Source organism: Cibotium barometz, chromosome 49, assembly GCF_041138505.1.
Source record: "Cibotium barometz isolate CiBa-2024 chromosome 49, ASM4113850v1, whole genome shotgun sequence".
In the NCBI taxonomy this organism is placed as follows: domain Eukaryota; kingdom Viridiplantae; phylum Streptophyta; class Polypodiopsida; order Cyatheales; family Cibotiaceae; genus Cibotium; species Cibotium barometz.
In genome coordinates, this window is record NC_141094.1 from 40984907 (window position 1) to 41001514 (window position 16608).

Here is a 16608-nt window from a genome sequence, read left to right on the forward strand (position 1 = left end):
TGATTAAACTCCTAGGTACTATGGGCTAGGAACTATTGAAAAGGCCCCTGAGTGAGCAGGTGGTGAGCGTTCTAGTTGCCGATGATGCCATAGGTACGCTGAGAAAGGAATGACTGTGAAATTGGATTTTATGATTGGAACGTGGAAAAGTTAGAAATTGGATCTGGAAATTGAATACTGAGGATTAGGATGGAAACACTATGGTTTTATTCCAAATCTATTTTGGAAATAGTTGAATAAGAGAAAAGGCAATTTCATATTGGGTGTGTAAGTGGTCTGTCTATTTAATTTTTACATGAGAGCCGGATAGGGGGACCTGGGAACTCTTTTCCCTGGTACCCAGGACAAAACATAACCAAATTTTCATAATGGATCCTATCAATGCAGTGGTTGGGGCGGTTGGCTAACCCATGGGACTGGATGGGGTTAGCCTGGACTGATGGATCCCTATAATTAAATTCAATTTTGTTCAAGTTATGATAGCTGAAGTAAGTCTAGACTGATGTATCCCTATAATTAAATTCAATTTTGTTCAAGTTACGATAGTTGAAGTAAGTCCTAGGATAATCCCTTTTCTATTGAAAAAGAATCAACGACTGTGCCTCTAATGATGAGAAAAAAAGCGTTGGTCTCTATGAACCAAGTGCAAGTTCCTCCTTTGATTCGGCCATGTGACCCGTGGGGTTTGGTTGGAATACAAAGGTTAGTTAAGGCCCTTGACTACGTTAGAAGATTTTTCCTAGAGGAATCGCCTATGCTTTCTGGGTGAGGGAAGTTTTTTTCGGGTTCGGTTTTGGAAGAATCAAGGGATTAATCTCTTGTCCGGACATTCGTGGGCGAGGCCCCGAGTGGGAAGCTCTACCCTGCGCGAGAAGCTACTACTTTCGCTACTAGCCCCCCGAATGTCAGTGCACGGAGGAGGCAGGGGTCTCACACTATTGTCTTAAATCTTCGTAGTTGGTGTCGGGTACTAGAAAACTCTGAAATTCTAGACAATAGTGTCAAAAAATTAGACCTGTTTGTTCCAGATGACATTCCCGAGACACCGACCAACTACGAGGTGGTAGCACAAAGCTATCAATGGATTATAAGCCATGGGTGGCTCAAAGTCTACAATACTCACCAGCATTTAACTTTATGTGAGTCTACCTTACGTCACCCTTTTGGAATTCTGAAACTCTACTCTAGTATCTACAAACACTTAGAATCCATGTTAACCAATGTACTCTACACTTTTGATGCCACCCATATTGAATATCCTAACATAAATCCCAAGGATATCCCTGACCTTCAAGAGTTTATGAAATCTCACAAACGTAGCCACCCACCCCTCAGCTTAGGTCATGGTCAAGAAGAGGCACCATCTTCATCTTCCATCTCCAATTACCTAGTATATTCTAATGTCGCTAGTAAACTACTTAATCCCTATCCTATTTCCGCACCTACTAACAAGTCTCATGTCGACTCCATCTTTTCTACTCTCACTCCTCAACATATAGATTTTCCCACTAACCCTCTCGTCCCTGAGGAGATAGTGGCACCTCACCCATCTCCCCAATAGCAACCTCAAGAGGTACGCTATACTGTTCCCCAAGACAATATTGAAGCTTTACTGATGATACAATTTTGGAGTCATTGTCTGGTGCAGAATATGAAGGCTTGATTCGTGCTGGCAATCCACTGTTAAAGCCAAAGCTGATATTTAAGGTGTTAATGCAAGTAACACCATTTGAGCCAACTCGAAGAATTCTACCAGAAGCCTACTCCGAGGTCACACTGACAAAACAACCTTATGTACCATACCCTCATGAGCACCTCGCCCAAATTTAGAAGAACTACTCCCTTTGGCTAGAGAGGGTACATTGTGGTCTAATGTGGCACGACACACAAAATTAGCCAATCCCCAATTGGCCGACCTGCTGGAGATCCAAATTGTTACCTTCATGATGATCAGTTATTGCTTTCGCAGGTGGAGAAAAGCTCACCCAGTACACACATGAGGGGGCTACGCCACTATCATCACAGATGATGTACATCCCAGACTAGAAGATTTTGGAATACAAGTGAACTAGAGAAAAGAATTCTTGACAATTCCAGAATACAGCCAAGTCTATATGTGCACGCCACCAACTCAGCGAGTTGACCCATTATACATGCCACTAAAAAGAAGATGGACTCCATTTATTGGAGTTTCAGGAGGCCAAGCATCACGACTCCCATGTCTATTACAATTTCTTAGTCTTCATGCAAGCAACCTTTACAGACATATGGGAGAGCAAAGAAAACACATGCTCACCTGGATACAGGCATGACGCCATATCTCGGACCCAGTAATCGTGGCTAATGTTTGATTTTTAAAATTGCTCGTGGTCTTGATTGATCAACCCAAAGAGCCCTATGATGGATATGAAGCTGAACAACTGCAATTTGACATGAATCAAGGCCCATATGATAGGGGTATGATGTTGCATTATCATCATTTGCGGTGTCTTCCTGCATACATGCATGTCACATTCGAAGACAATGTGGTGGACACAGAGAGAGCATTCTAGAATTTGTGCCTCTTATATGCTTGTATGGTTCATGCTTGTGTGGGAGAGTGAGAGAGTGATTGCCTTATGTGACGGTGTGAGCGACTATACGGTGACAACATGGAGGTGGAGCTTAACAATGGAGCTTAACAAGTGAGCTTGGAGGCCTCAAGGGACTCAAGTTCGAAGCACTGGTAAGTGCCCTACGACAGTTATGTTCTATTGCTCTTCCTTTAGGTGAATGCATTGAGTTCCCTCTCTTGGAGGCGAGGTAGCCCATAACACTTGCTCTTAAGCTCAGGCGAAAGCATCATTGGACATGCAGGCCACCAGCATGAAGGTGAAGAGAAGAAAGTCTTGAGCTTTAAAAAATTCCAAGAAGATTAAAACTTAGGGTTTTTTTAAAGGCCTTTCACACTTCCTTTTCCCACCCTTGGGCCATCCCACTTGCCCACCCATACCCAAATAGTTGGCCATTCCCATTAACACTTGGGCATTTCTTTTGACCTACCCACACCCATTTTTCCATATCTTGCATCCTACCCACTTGTGTTTTACTTGTGTGTGTGCCTTCACACATTTGAGCCCTATACCTCTCCGACCTTCCACACTCTTTGTCTTGGGGAGTATTTCATGTGTTTTCTTTAAGGTACTCACACACGACGTGTGTGTCATGGTTTTTGTTCACGCGCCTTGATTATTTGTGTTTTACTAGCCCTCATTTATATGCATAGCATGTTTTAGGTTTCTTTCTCACATCCTTGGGGGATTCTTTAGAGGTTGTTCACACACGTTGATTATTTGAGTCTAGGGTATTCACACGCATGGTGTTTGATGAGGATTGTTCACACGCTCTATGAGTGTTCTTGGAGGTCATTCACACATTCAGGGATTTTGTGAGTTTGTGTACACACCTTAGGACTTATTGGTGGTTGTTCACGTATGCTTCATAATTTGGGCATTTTGGATGCTCGTATGGTGCCGAGGTGCAACATTGTATATATGCCATGTAGGCAAGCTATGTGCATATCATGATTATTAGATGTTTAGTTTGCATGAGCACGCATCATTATCATGCTATTCTGATGAGTGCATGGCTATGTACATTTATATATCCTTACATCCTCACATGAGGATCTATCGTGTCTATTTGGATTTCATTGGCCAATTTGGGACCCTTTGCACATACCAAAACTTGTGGGAGGAGTGGTGTGCGTGCAAGTATGGGTTTGATTCATATCATTTTGCTGAGGATGATGATGATGTTTGTGATGCGGCTATTGGATAATTATATGGGTTATAATAATCATGGTGATCATTCATGGGATGTATTTGGTGAGCTATGGCATGATAGGTTTGGATCCTTGGAGGACATATATATAGCTTGCTTACACTTTTGCCATTATTGCAATGGTGTTTGCATGTGCCTCGACAGCTTCTATACGACTCACCCACAACGTCGACTAGCCATCATCTCATTGGTTCTCATTTACCTAGACCAATTTATTCATTGTATTATGATGGGGATGATGATGTATTACACACACACACACACACACACACACACACACACACACACACACACACACACACACACACACACATGATGATATTGATGTACCACACATGCATGCACCTGCTATACGTGCACATGATGCCACTGACACAGGCACATGATGATGATGTATGTGATAGTGGTGTGTGTGAGTCAGATCATGTGGGTATGATCTCCAGGGTAGAGATGGTAGTTAGCACACTGAGAATCGACACTTCTATGCCTATCATCTTTTCTATAGATTATGTGGGCACTCTAGTTGATTATTGTGACATTCTAGAGGATTATATGGATAGTCTAATTGATCATGGTGACATTCTAGAGAATAGTGTGCATTTGATTAATGATGCATCCATTAGCACACTTGGGATGAATGTATACATTATCACACTTAAGGTTAGTGATACTCTGCATTATGAGTGACAGAGACATCTATGAGCATAGACTTGAGTTCCTAGTGTTAGATGCATCAGGCTATTCTTCTAGGATTTCTATTTGTGGAGATATCATTGATATAAGACCACTACTCCTAGTATTCATAGCATTCCTAGTAGCATTCGTGTGGATAGGGTTCATGTATTTGAGCCATCAAGGATAGAAGCACTACTCCTAGTATTCATAGCATTCCTTGGCAGCATTTGTGTGGGATAGGTTTCATGTATTTGAGCCGCCAAGGATAGGGCATGAGAGTAGTGATGATTTTTTTGAGGTTAGACCTCATAGCAGAGGTAGGATTGTGCATATGGATCTAGAGAGCTTTGTATTTGATTTGGGAATTTTCCTAGATCCAATGATTAGATAGGTTGACCTATCTTGGGATATAGGTTATACGTGGACACTATTGATGGGACATAGACCATGATCATGATGATGACTTTAGAGATTGTGAGAATGACATGGTCAGTGATTTGATGGATGATGCCACTTTCATGTCATGTGTGGATACACTTTTAGTCTTTAGGTGATCCTATTAATCATGTTTTTTCTTTGGAGGACCACACATATGCGGAGGACCACACATATGCGGAGGGTTTGACACATATGTTTTTTCTTTGGAGGACCACACATATGCGGAGGGTTTGACACATGCAGAGGGTTTCACACATAAGGGCATGTTTCATATTTTGGATCATGTTAATCATGTTTTTTCTTTGTAGGACCACACATATGCAGAGGGTTTCACACATGCGGAGGGTTTCACACATGAGGGCATGCTTCATATTTTGGATTGTGCCTATATACACATTGATGCAGTGGATCATGCCTCATATGATTCAAGGTATGTTATAGTGGATGACAGCATTGGTTCACATGAGTTCTTGCATGATGCCAACTTTGAGATGTCTTTCTTTGGCTTCCATGATTGTCTACACGACCCTAGTTTCTTTAGATCCATGACATTCATCTTTGGGTGTATCGTATGCCACTTGGGATGTATGGTAGTTGATTAGATGGCATACCATTCTGATGCACTTGTGACATGTCTTGGTCTTGATCTACATGGACCATTCAACATTCTAGTTAGGAGTTTTGCTTCCATTTGGTAGGATACCCTGGATGCCAGTTCCCTGTTATGGTCACGAGGATGGGATTATGAGCTATCCCTCAGACTTGAGCTTTCCTTTTGACCCAAGAGCTATTGTTACATTAGATTTGAGGGTCCGTGATGCATACTACATTTATCCATTTGACCTAGGAGGACTCATATCTAGCATCATCATTGACATTGGCTTCTTGCATCTCCCATTCTCAACCTTGGGGGATATTCGACTATCTACCATTGATAGTAGTCTCTTACACTTTCCCTTTAATCCAGGTGGGAGATTGGTCAGCTTCATCATGGACGGGAGTCCCTTATCCTTTCCATTTAATCCAGGTGGGAGATTGGTCAGCTTCATCATGGACGGGAGTCCCTTATCCTTTCCATTTAACCTTGGGGGTCATACTACTCATGTTATGGTATTTGGGTCTTCCATCATGAAAGTGACTTATGTCATGATTTTTGGCTTCCATACATAGCCTTTTGTATATGTTTGATTTTGTATGACTATCCTTTGATTTCGAGGATGAAATCATTATAGGAGGGGATAGTTTGTAATGAAGCAACAACTTTTAGATTAGGTCTATGATCATGGTCATGGGCTCAAGAATAAAAGGGGGCTCATGGGCCACTATTGTATCTTTTGGACATCTTTTGATATTTGGTCACTTTGACTCTTGAAGCCTCTTGGTTTTCATAATTTGACTTATGGAAGGCTATTTCTATCCTCTTGGTGAGAGGTCAACTCACTTAGGCATCATGGCCTTTGTATGAGATTATCTTCTTTATCTTGTATTAATCCATGGTGATTATCCCATATATCTTTATGATGACCCTAGAAGATTGTAAAGGAAAAAGAGTTGTGATCTCTTAAGAAAATTAGGTGCGATCCCAAAAATGTTGAAAAGAAAGTGTCTTGAGAAGATCTTGCGAGGATACATGTGGATGGAAGAATTAGACTTATTTGGAGTTAAGATTAGATTATTAAATGTTGAAAAGAAAGTGTCTTGAGAAGATCTTGCGAGGATACGTGGATGGAAGAATTAGACTTATTTGGAGTTAAGACTAGATTATTAAAATAATCATTCGATTAAAATCAAGAGTTTACATAACCATATTTTGATCTTGAATGACTAGTTTTAGAAATTCCACTATTTACACTACTTCATGGACGTGCTGTCATCGATGGTAATCTAAAATCCTCATTTGTTTAGAGTACAATTCTACTTATATTTGCACATATGGGTCCCTTGTATAAAAAAAAAATCCATTTAAAAAGATTTACAAAAATCAACTTTCTTTCTCTAGAAGTATTTTCTCTCTTTAGCTTTTTACTCCCCCAATGAGAGGATCTTTGTGTAATGGCTCAAGGATGGATATTACATCCTTCCCCACTTCAAAAAGTTGAGATGTATTTATCTCGCCAGTTGGTCAATCCTTGAGAAACTCTTTCTTCTTTGTCTACAGAGCATACTTAGGAGGATGATACTTCCACTCGACTAGGTATTCTCTCAATACTCTATTCCAAAGACTTTTTTTAACATCCAAGGTTACCTTAGGTTGGATTTTTGAATATCCTTGAGTAGGAAAAGTAATATGTTCTTTGTCCAAGATATGAGTAGAGTCAGCCACACACTTCTTGAGTAAACTGATGATGGATCTTCAGGTGTGGCAAGGTAGAAGTAATTCATAGTCTTATCTACCTAATCTTTCTTGTGATTCCATATACTGACTGCAAAACCTAGGAGACAATTTCTTGTACCATCCCAAGGTTAATGAGATCATTTAAGTTTATATCTATAGGGATATAATATCTCCTCCTTTAAACACTTGTTCAAAGGTCAGCTCATTGCTTTTTGTCTATATGGAGGGGCTTTGAGATCTTTTCTGATAACTTCATATCATCTATACACATTAGGGAAATCATTCATCAAGTGTCATGGCTACTAGCATCTAAAACACTTATGCTCCTTCCTAAGCTGAGCATCCTAGGGTGAGAATCTATAGCATTTATATGGTAGTGATTTGCGATGTAGGCTAATAATGGACTGGGAAACTTTTTACCTCTTTAGGAGGTTTTTCCCCCCGAGTGTATGTATGCACTCTTATGAGTGTGTAAGTGACCTTATTATGTCACTTTACTTTTACTTCACTCATTCTCATCAATCTACTTTGAGTGTTGTGCTTCTATTTATCTCTCCTTGCTTGCTATATCCATATGTGTGTTGCTACATTGATCTCCACTCCAATAATTGGTATCAGAGCATGTTCCATTGGCTCTCACCCCCTTATCATATTCTCCTTGAGTTTCTCCTTTGATTATCTTAGATTGATCTATCCTCTTAGATGGAGAAGGTATAGCATAAAGTTTGTTGTTAACTATGTTAATAACATTTTTAGGCATTTTAGAGATTTTCGGGCTCAGGGGGACTCGCTCACATGCTATATGGTTTCTGCAGTTGGCACCTTGAGAGAGTGTCAGCTCGAACTATTTTTGCTTGTTTTTTGGATTTTTTGCAAAATAATAGGTGTATTTAGTGTTCTAGAAAAACTGCCCATCGTCATCTTTGACATCGCATCTTTGAGTTCATCTTTAAAGCTTCAACAACCTCATCAACATTATCATCAATTTTTGTATTCCTGCTGCTAAGTATCATTTCCACACTTTACATTTGCAATTTTTCAAACACTTTGTAGGTTTTCCACCATCATCACTCATGAGTGATATATTAATGGCTATTTTGGTGAAATGGTCAATTATATAGTAATAGCCATTTTGGCGATAGTGATATACTTTCTATGTAGTTACATTGATAGTACTTGCATATTCGCATTTTGTGTCAGAGATAGTTACTTCTAGGAAGAATGGCAAGCAGTGATGTATTTGAGATGCTTTCTGCTTGGGCGGGACCAACTACTCGTTGTGGTCCTACATGATGCACTATGTATTGATTGCCAAAAGGTCTTTAGAATATTGTTATCAGCATTGATGCATGCCATGTCTTGCCAGCACAATAGCATAGTATATGTAATTTGGATGGTGATATAAGTTTTGATGTAGCTATGGCATTTGCCTCTACACTTCCCATAGTAGAACAAGCTAGGTGGGATGGTGGGGATGCACCAACACATGCATTAGTATTCACAAATGTAAAATTGTAAAACATGCTTGGGATGTACTTTCTGCACTTTGCCAGGTGCATAATGAGGCACGAGTGGCCTACTTACATAAGCTAGGTGGGAAGGCATGGATGCACTAGCACATGCATTAGCATTCACTCATGTAAAATTGTATTCATGGTAGCGAGTGGCCTACTTATGCAAGCTAGGTGGGATGGCAGGGATGCACCAGCACATGCATTAGTATTCACTAATGTAAAATTGTAAAACATGCTTGGGATGCACTAGTTGCACTTTTCCAGGTGCATAATGAGGCACGAGTGGCCTACTTACACAAGCAGTTAGAGGTCAAGCATATAAATAAGGGAGATTTAATGGATGAGTTCTTGACAAGGATTAAAGATCTCAGGGAGCAGTTGGCATGCATTGTGTGATGAGACCTATCTAGAAAGTTCTTTGGTATATCTATTATTCTCATAGCTCTATCGGATTCATGTATGAGGGTGATGAAGAGTAACCCTAATGCCATTACTTTTGATGTGTTGGTTTGCAATGCTCTTGTAAGAAGAGAAATCTCAAAAAAACTGAACTAGTATATATGTCATTACGAGGGACCATGATGCAGAGATCTTTGATGTAAAGATCTTGCTTAGACAGAAGTTTGAGATGAAGGATCTGGGGGAGCTCAGATATTTCTTGGGCATTGAGGTGATTAGGTCACCACATGGTATTGGATTATTGTAGAGACAGTATGGCTTGGACATGTTGTCCAAGTATGGTATGACTGGGTGTAAGCCTATCTCAGTGCCATTGGATGAGAATGGCAAGTTGAGTGCAGATTTAGGAGAGATTTTGGAGGATCCTACTATGTATAGGCGCATAGTAGGAAGCTTGATCTACATGACGATCACTAGACCAGGTTTGAGCTATGCTGTTGGGTTGGTGAGTCAGTTTATGCAGGTTCCTCGGAAGCCGCATTTGGATGCATTGAGATGCATACTGAGGTATGTGAGGTCTACTTTGCATTGTGGACTATTTTATGAAACTGGGATAGAGATATGTGTACATGGGTACACAGATGCTGATTGGGTTGGTAGTATCTCAGATAGAAGATCTACTAGTGGCTTCATGTTTTCTTTGGGGAGTGCTGCTGTGACTTGGAGCACCAAGAAGCAGCCTACGATTGCTCTATCCAGTATACAGAGGCCGAGTGTACGAGGTGCTGCCTATGGCAGCATGTGAGGTAGCTTGGTTGAGAAAGCTACTAGCAGATTTGGGTCTATCAATGGATAGACAAGTTGTCATTTTCTATGACAACATTAGCAGTATATAGTTGGCCAGGAACCTAGTTTTTCATGCTCACACGAAGCATATAGAGGTCCACTACCATTTTGTCAGAGAGAAGGTTTTGGCAGGAGACATTGACCTTGTTTATATCAGCACACAGGATCAAGTCACTGACATCTTTACCAAAGCATTGGGTACAGAGAGAAGCTCCGCAGATTCAGGGCTTCACTTGGTGTACATGAGATGGAGTTGAGCTCGAGGGGGAGTGTTAAGATATCGAGCTCATTTAGTGAGGCGGTGGACACTGATGACCCACCTTGGGGATAGGCCCCACACTTACACCACTGGCATGGTTGGTGAGATCATGGGTGATATGCAGCCAATGGGATGACAGGCTGTGTGACAGCCATTCTAGAGAGACTGGCATAGTTATAGCACCAGTTCATTTAGTTGGGTTCACACTATAGAGAACCCTAGTATGTATTTGGTTGAGTACCTTTCATATTGTGTGCTCTTATCTTTGTATATGGTGTGTTGAGTGTTGTGTGAAGAAGAAGAAGATTTTCAGCCTCTCACCTTGTGTGTTCTCTTTTAGGGTTTTGTGAGTGTGTGTGTGCTTGCAAGAGCTCAAGCTCTCTTCTCCCCTGCATCTTTTCAACCCCCCCTTGCTCTCACTCCCCACCAACCTTTCTCCCTCTCTCCCCTACACACCCCACCACCACCCCTCTCTGTCTCTCCCTTGTCCACCACATTAGGAACTCAATGGAGTCTTTTTGGGCCCTTTAATTTGCCATGAGGTTATGGAAACGTTTAACTTTTTGACAAATAGGAGCCTGCCATGTAAGCAAAAACCAATGGTTTGTAAGAGAGGTGTAAGAGTGGTCAAAGGGTGCACTTTTTTCCCCAAAAAGGGGAGGGGGCAATTTTACAATTTTCGGACCTCCATAACTTCTACATACAAGCTCCGATTTGAGCGGAGATTATAGATCCGTGATCTACGCATCAAGAGATTTCCATAGATATGTTACATGATATGGTTTTATTCGCTAGATTTTAAATTCCATTTTCCCCCCAAAATTCAAATTCGAATAAAGTAGCCGTTTTGAAGCTTCTAATTAGAAAACGTTTCTTCTTAAGAGAAAAGGTTTGACTCCCTTAAACTGCCAAATAAAAGGGCCCAAGAAGACTCCATTGAGTTCCTAATGCCACCCCTCTCTGTCTCTCCCTTGTCCACCACCCCTCTCTGTCTCTCCCTTGTCCACACCCCTCTCTGTCTCTTCCCCCTGGCCCCCTCTCCCCCTTTTCTCTTGCGACCCAGCCACCTACTCTCTTGCGTACCCCACCACCCTCTCCTTCGCCACCCCCCTTCCCCCCGCATCACCCAACCACCCTCCCTCTCTGTCTCTGCTAATGCCTTGTTGTGTACCCCCGTATCCCCCTCAGCGCCCCCTCTGTCTTTTGCGACCTGACCACCCCCTCTCCCCCCACTCTCATGTGCCCCACCTAACTACCCTCTCCTTCGCCATCCCCTCTCCCTTACGCACCCCCCCCTCTTCGTCTCTCCATGTCACACCCCCCACAACCCCCTCACCATCCCCCTCTCCCTCTCCTTCACCACCCCAACACCTCTTCCCCCACTCTCTTGCGCACCCCACCGTCCCCTCTCTCTTGTTTCAACCCCCCCTCCCCCCAAAAAAACAAACCAACCAATAAAAAAAAAACACCTCTCTCTCTCTCTCTCTCTCTCTCTCACCGCCACCAACAACCAACCCTCTTCTCTCTCACCACCACCAACCAACCCTCTTCTCTCTCTCTCACCTCATCCCCCCCCCTTCTCTTCCATTGACCACCTCCCTCTATCTCCATCTACTAAAAAACAAAAACCAAAAAAAATCACAAACAAAACAAACCAAAAAAAATGCATTTCTCTCATCCCCTTCTCTCCCACCTCTCCTTTTTTTTATTTTTTTTCTCTCTATCCCACCAACCCCCTATCCCCCTTTTTCTCTCTATCCCCCTTTTTCTCTCTTCTACCCACATCCCCCTCTCCCTCTCTCACTGCCCCCTTTCTATCTCTCCCACTCACCAACCCCCCTCTCACTATCTCTCAGAGTCTCGTGGTTTGAATCTTCAAATAGAAACCCTTGAAAATTTCTTTAAAATTTTTCTCTTCTTTGTAATCCTTGATGCACAATTGCTTTTAGCCATGCACTTTAGATGTAACCCTTTTTGCAAGCTTTGATTATGAAGATTATGAATTTTATAAGTTTTTGCTAGAGCTAAGGCTTATAGAACATTAAAAATCTTTGGAATGTAAGGTTTAAATCTTTTTAAAGCATAATGCTTTAGAGTGTAGGCTTTTAAAGTTTTTAAACCATAATGCTTTAGAGTGTAGGCTTTTAAAGTTTTTAAAGCTTTTAGAAATAAAGCTTTAGAGTGTAAGCTTGAAAGCTTTGAAATAATAAATCTTTTAAGCTTTAATAAAGAAATCTTATAGGCTTGCTAGTCTTAGTAGCTAATCACTTTAGTTAGTTGAAGCAAAGGTGATGGCGTTGCTGGCGGTCAGCACAACAAGCAAAACGAAAAAGCGAATCGCCAATGGTAGCTCAAAAGAAATGGGGCAAAAGCACACAAATTTGTTTGAAAAAAATGTTGACGAGAAAAAGAAATTACCTAGCATCATTGATTTGCCTAAGAATCTTATTGGTAAAGCTCTTGCAAGTTTGATAATAGAAGATTGATACTCAAATCTTGCTAATTTCATCCATGGTCTCTGATTAGAGAAGGTAAGAGATGAGGAAGGTGGCTTTAATCTTGGAGATGGTTTTGGAAAGTAGTTTTGAGGAAGGTGTGAAGAAAATATTTATCCAATTGTCCAAAACCTTTTGCTATTGTCCACCACAGGTCCCCACCAAAAACATGTAAATTAACCTTTCCAATTCATAAGTAATTTTGACAGTGGCTTGTAACCTTTTGCCTCTTCCCATGCAATGACTCCTTGAATTATTAAAACCTTAAAAGTTTCCAAAAATTATTTCCTTGGCCTCCTTTGCTCCAAAGCTTGCGTAAAAAATTGTTTTGAATTTTTCTCCAAAAATACTTCTCCCCAAAGCTCTGATACCTTTTTATGGACCTTTATGATACTTGGAGAAGAATTCTATTTCTCAAACACAAAAATTAGAGCAAACCATAGACTTGGAAAAAATTAAAAGCATGAACCTTACATAAACAAAATAAAATAAATAAGAAAATTATAAAATAAAACTTTAAAATAAAAGAGATATCACCCATCAACACATAAGATTGGGTTGAATCTCCCCTGGATGAGTGTGGTTGATCGTACCACTTATCCATATTATATGTATTAAAAGCTTGTTTTTCAAAAAAGACAACTCCAAAAAACAAAGCTAAAGAGCTTTTTGAGTTTTTGAGCATACAATCTCTTCAAAAAATATAGCAAGCTATAATTATCAAGTCTTGGAACTACCAAAATTATAAATACTAATTGGTATATACAAAGGTTTAAGGCCTTAGTCTTCCAAAAATATTAATGCCAAAATATGTAACCATAATAGGTGTTCACATTTCTTCCAAAATATCTCATTATGGTCCAATAAATATTCCACTCGACGTGCCGCCGCGTGACTAACAAAATAGTTTACCACTCAATCATTGCCTAAATCCAAAATAATATTAATCAATGTACATAACCAATTAAACACATTAACCCTGACTGTATCATACTAGTGCACACAGCTGATTAAACACATTAATCCTAGAAAATGATATAAATATAAGATACATCTCAAAATAGAATATCCCCATAAACATTTGAATGGGTGTTCCCCATAGAGGTTATGACTAAGATTAAAAAATTAAGAACAAGTAAATATATTACATGATGAAGGAAGTATGTATGATTTTATTTTTGAAAAGATAAATAATAATGAATTTAAGTTGGAGCTACCCTCTGATTGGTATACTCGTAATTCTTTTCACGTTAGTCTTTTGAGACCTTTTAGAGAATATCTACCTTCTCATACTAACATCTTGTACTTGAGTCTATTATTATTGACCATGAAACCACCACTACACGCACATGCATTTAAGTTAGAGCTAGCCTCCAATCAGTATTGACCACCACTACACGCACATGCATTTAAGTTAGAGCTAGCCTCCAATCAGTATTGACCACCATGAAACCACCACTACACGCACATGCATTTAAGTTGGAGCTAGCCTCCAATTGGTATATCCATAATTCTTTTCACATTAGTCTTTTGAGACCTTTTAGAGGACCTCTATCTTCTCATCCTATATTAGAAGAACCTTGTGAGTTAGTAGATGAAGAAGAACATCTTATATACCTGGTCTATTATTGACCATGAAAATACACACAAGAAACACTATGTTAGGTATCTTGTGACTTTCAAGAATCATCCGAATTGAAGATGCTAAATGGATGCCATAAAGTTTTTTCTATTCTTACCAAATTGCATCCAATCATACCGTCCACGCAATTGACGTCAGTTGCAATCCGAGCAATAGGGAATGTTAGTCACAAGCTCTATAAGGACACCCATTATTTACAAATGTTTACTAGGATATTTATTTTTGGGATGCATCTTATATTTATATCATTTTTCAAGATTAATGTGTTTAATCTTTGTGTGTGCTTGTATGATATAGTCACGGTTAATATGTTTAATCGGTTATGTGCAACACTGACTAATATTGAGTGGTGGACTATTTTGTTAATCATATGGGTGTGGAACATTTATTGGTGGACCATAATGAGATATTTTGAAAGACGTGTGAACACCTATTATGGCTACATAATTTGGCATTAATATTTTTGGAAGGCTAAGGACTCAAACCTTTGTACATACCAATTAGTATTTATACTTTTGGTAGGCCCAAAACTTGATAATTGTAGCTTGCTATATTTTTGGAAGAGCTTGTATGCTCAAAGCTCTTTAGCTTTATTTTTTGGAGTTGTCTTTTTAAAAAGCAAGCTTTGAATACATATAACTATAGATAAGTGGTACGGCCCAATCTTATGTCAATGGTGATCTCTCTCTTATTTTCAAGTTCTTTTGTTTATTTTTTGGAGTTGTCTTTTTAAAAAGCAAGCTTTGAATACATATAACTATAGATAAGTGGTACGGCCCAATCTTATGTCAATGGTGATCTCTCTCTTATTTTCAAGTTCTTTTGTTTATTTTGGAAGGTTCATGATTTTAATTTGTTCCAAGTCTATGGTTTGCTCTATTTCTATGTTTGAGAAATAGAATTCTTATCTCTAAGTATCATAAAGGTCCTAACATGGTCTCATCATGCATCTTATTTTGTTGTGGATCATGCTCTCATTGCCAATATATGTAATGAAGAGGAACATGTTTCCTTTAAGGAAGCATAGGAAAATGATCATTGAACGCAGGCCATGTTTCCTTCATGTTTCCTTTAAGGGAGGAAGCATAGTAAAATGATCATTGGACGCAGGCCATGTAGGATGAGTATGACTCAATCCTCAAAATGATCATTGGATGTAGGCCATGCAAGATGAGTACGACTCAATCCTTAAAAATGACACTTGGTATCTAGCAGATTTACCTCATGGTAAGAAGTCCATTGGTGTATGAAGTGGGTTTATAAGTTAAAGCATAAAGCTGATGGTAGCATTGATGATATCTACAAGAAGGCAAGGCTTGTTGGAAAGGGTTATGCTCAAAAGAAAGGCAAAGATTATGATGAGACTTTTACACCCATGTCTCATATGACTACGATCAGGTGCATTATTACATTGGCAGGGCATTATGGTTGGAACGTATATATTATTACATTGGCAGGGCATTATGGTTGGAACGTATATATTAATTAGATATCAAGAATTCCTTGTTAAATTGTAACTTAAATGAGGAGCTTTATGTATCTCAGCCTCATGGTTTTGTTGAGAAGGGGCAAGAATCTAAAGCATACAGGATAAGAAAAGCTTCATATGGCCTTAAGAAGTCTCCCAAGGCATGGTATGATAAGATAAACACATACTTGGTTGCAAATCATTTTTTTAAATAGTCCAACTTAAATATAGTGATGACACGCTACTCATAGGACCTAGTGAGGAGAAGATTTTGCCTTCAAGGCTGAATTACATGTGTCATTTGAGATTTTCAATTGCATGCTAAGGGGGGTGATGTTCAGTTGCATGCTTTCAATGATTCTAATTGGGTTGGATGTTATGACACACGAGTGTCCACTAGTGGCTTTTGCTTTCACCTTGGTGATTCTTAGTAAGAAGCAGTTGATAGTGGTGGCGGCCACTTTAAGCTTTGAAGCTGAGTACATGGTAGCTTTTACCCCAACGACTATGGAGTGTGTATGGCTTAGATGCCTTTTGGCAAATCTTGGTAACGTTTCATGATCACACAAAGTACATTAAGGTGCATTATCAGTAAATTAGCTTGGCTTATGTCATAGTACGTGTGGTAGTAGCTAAATAAGAATTATATGCCAATTTCACATTCCTTTCTAACCTGTAAAGCCCATGGCTTAGAGCAACAAATACCACAATGATG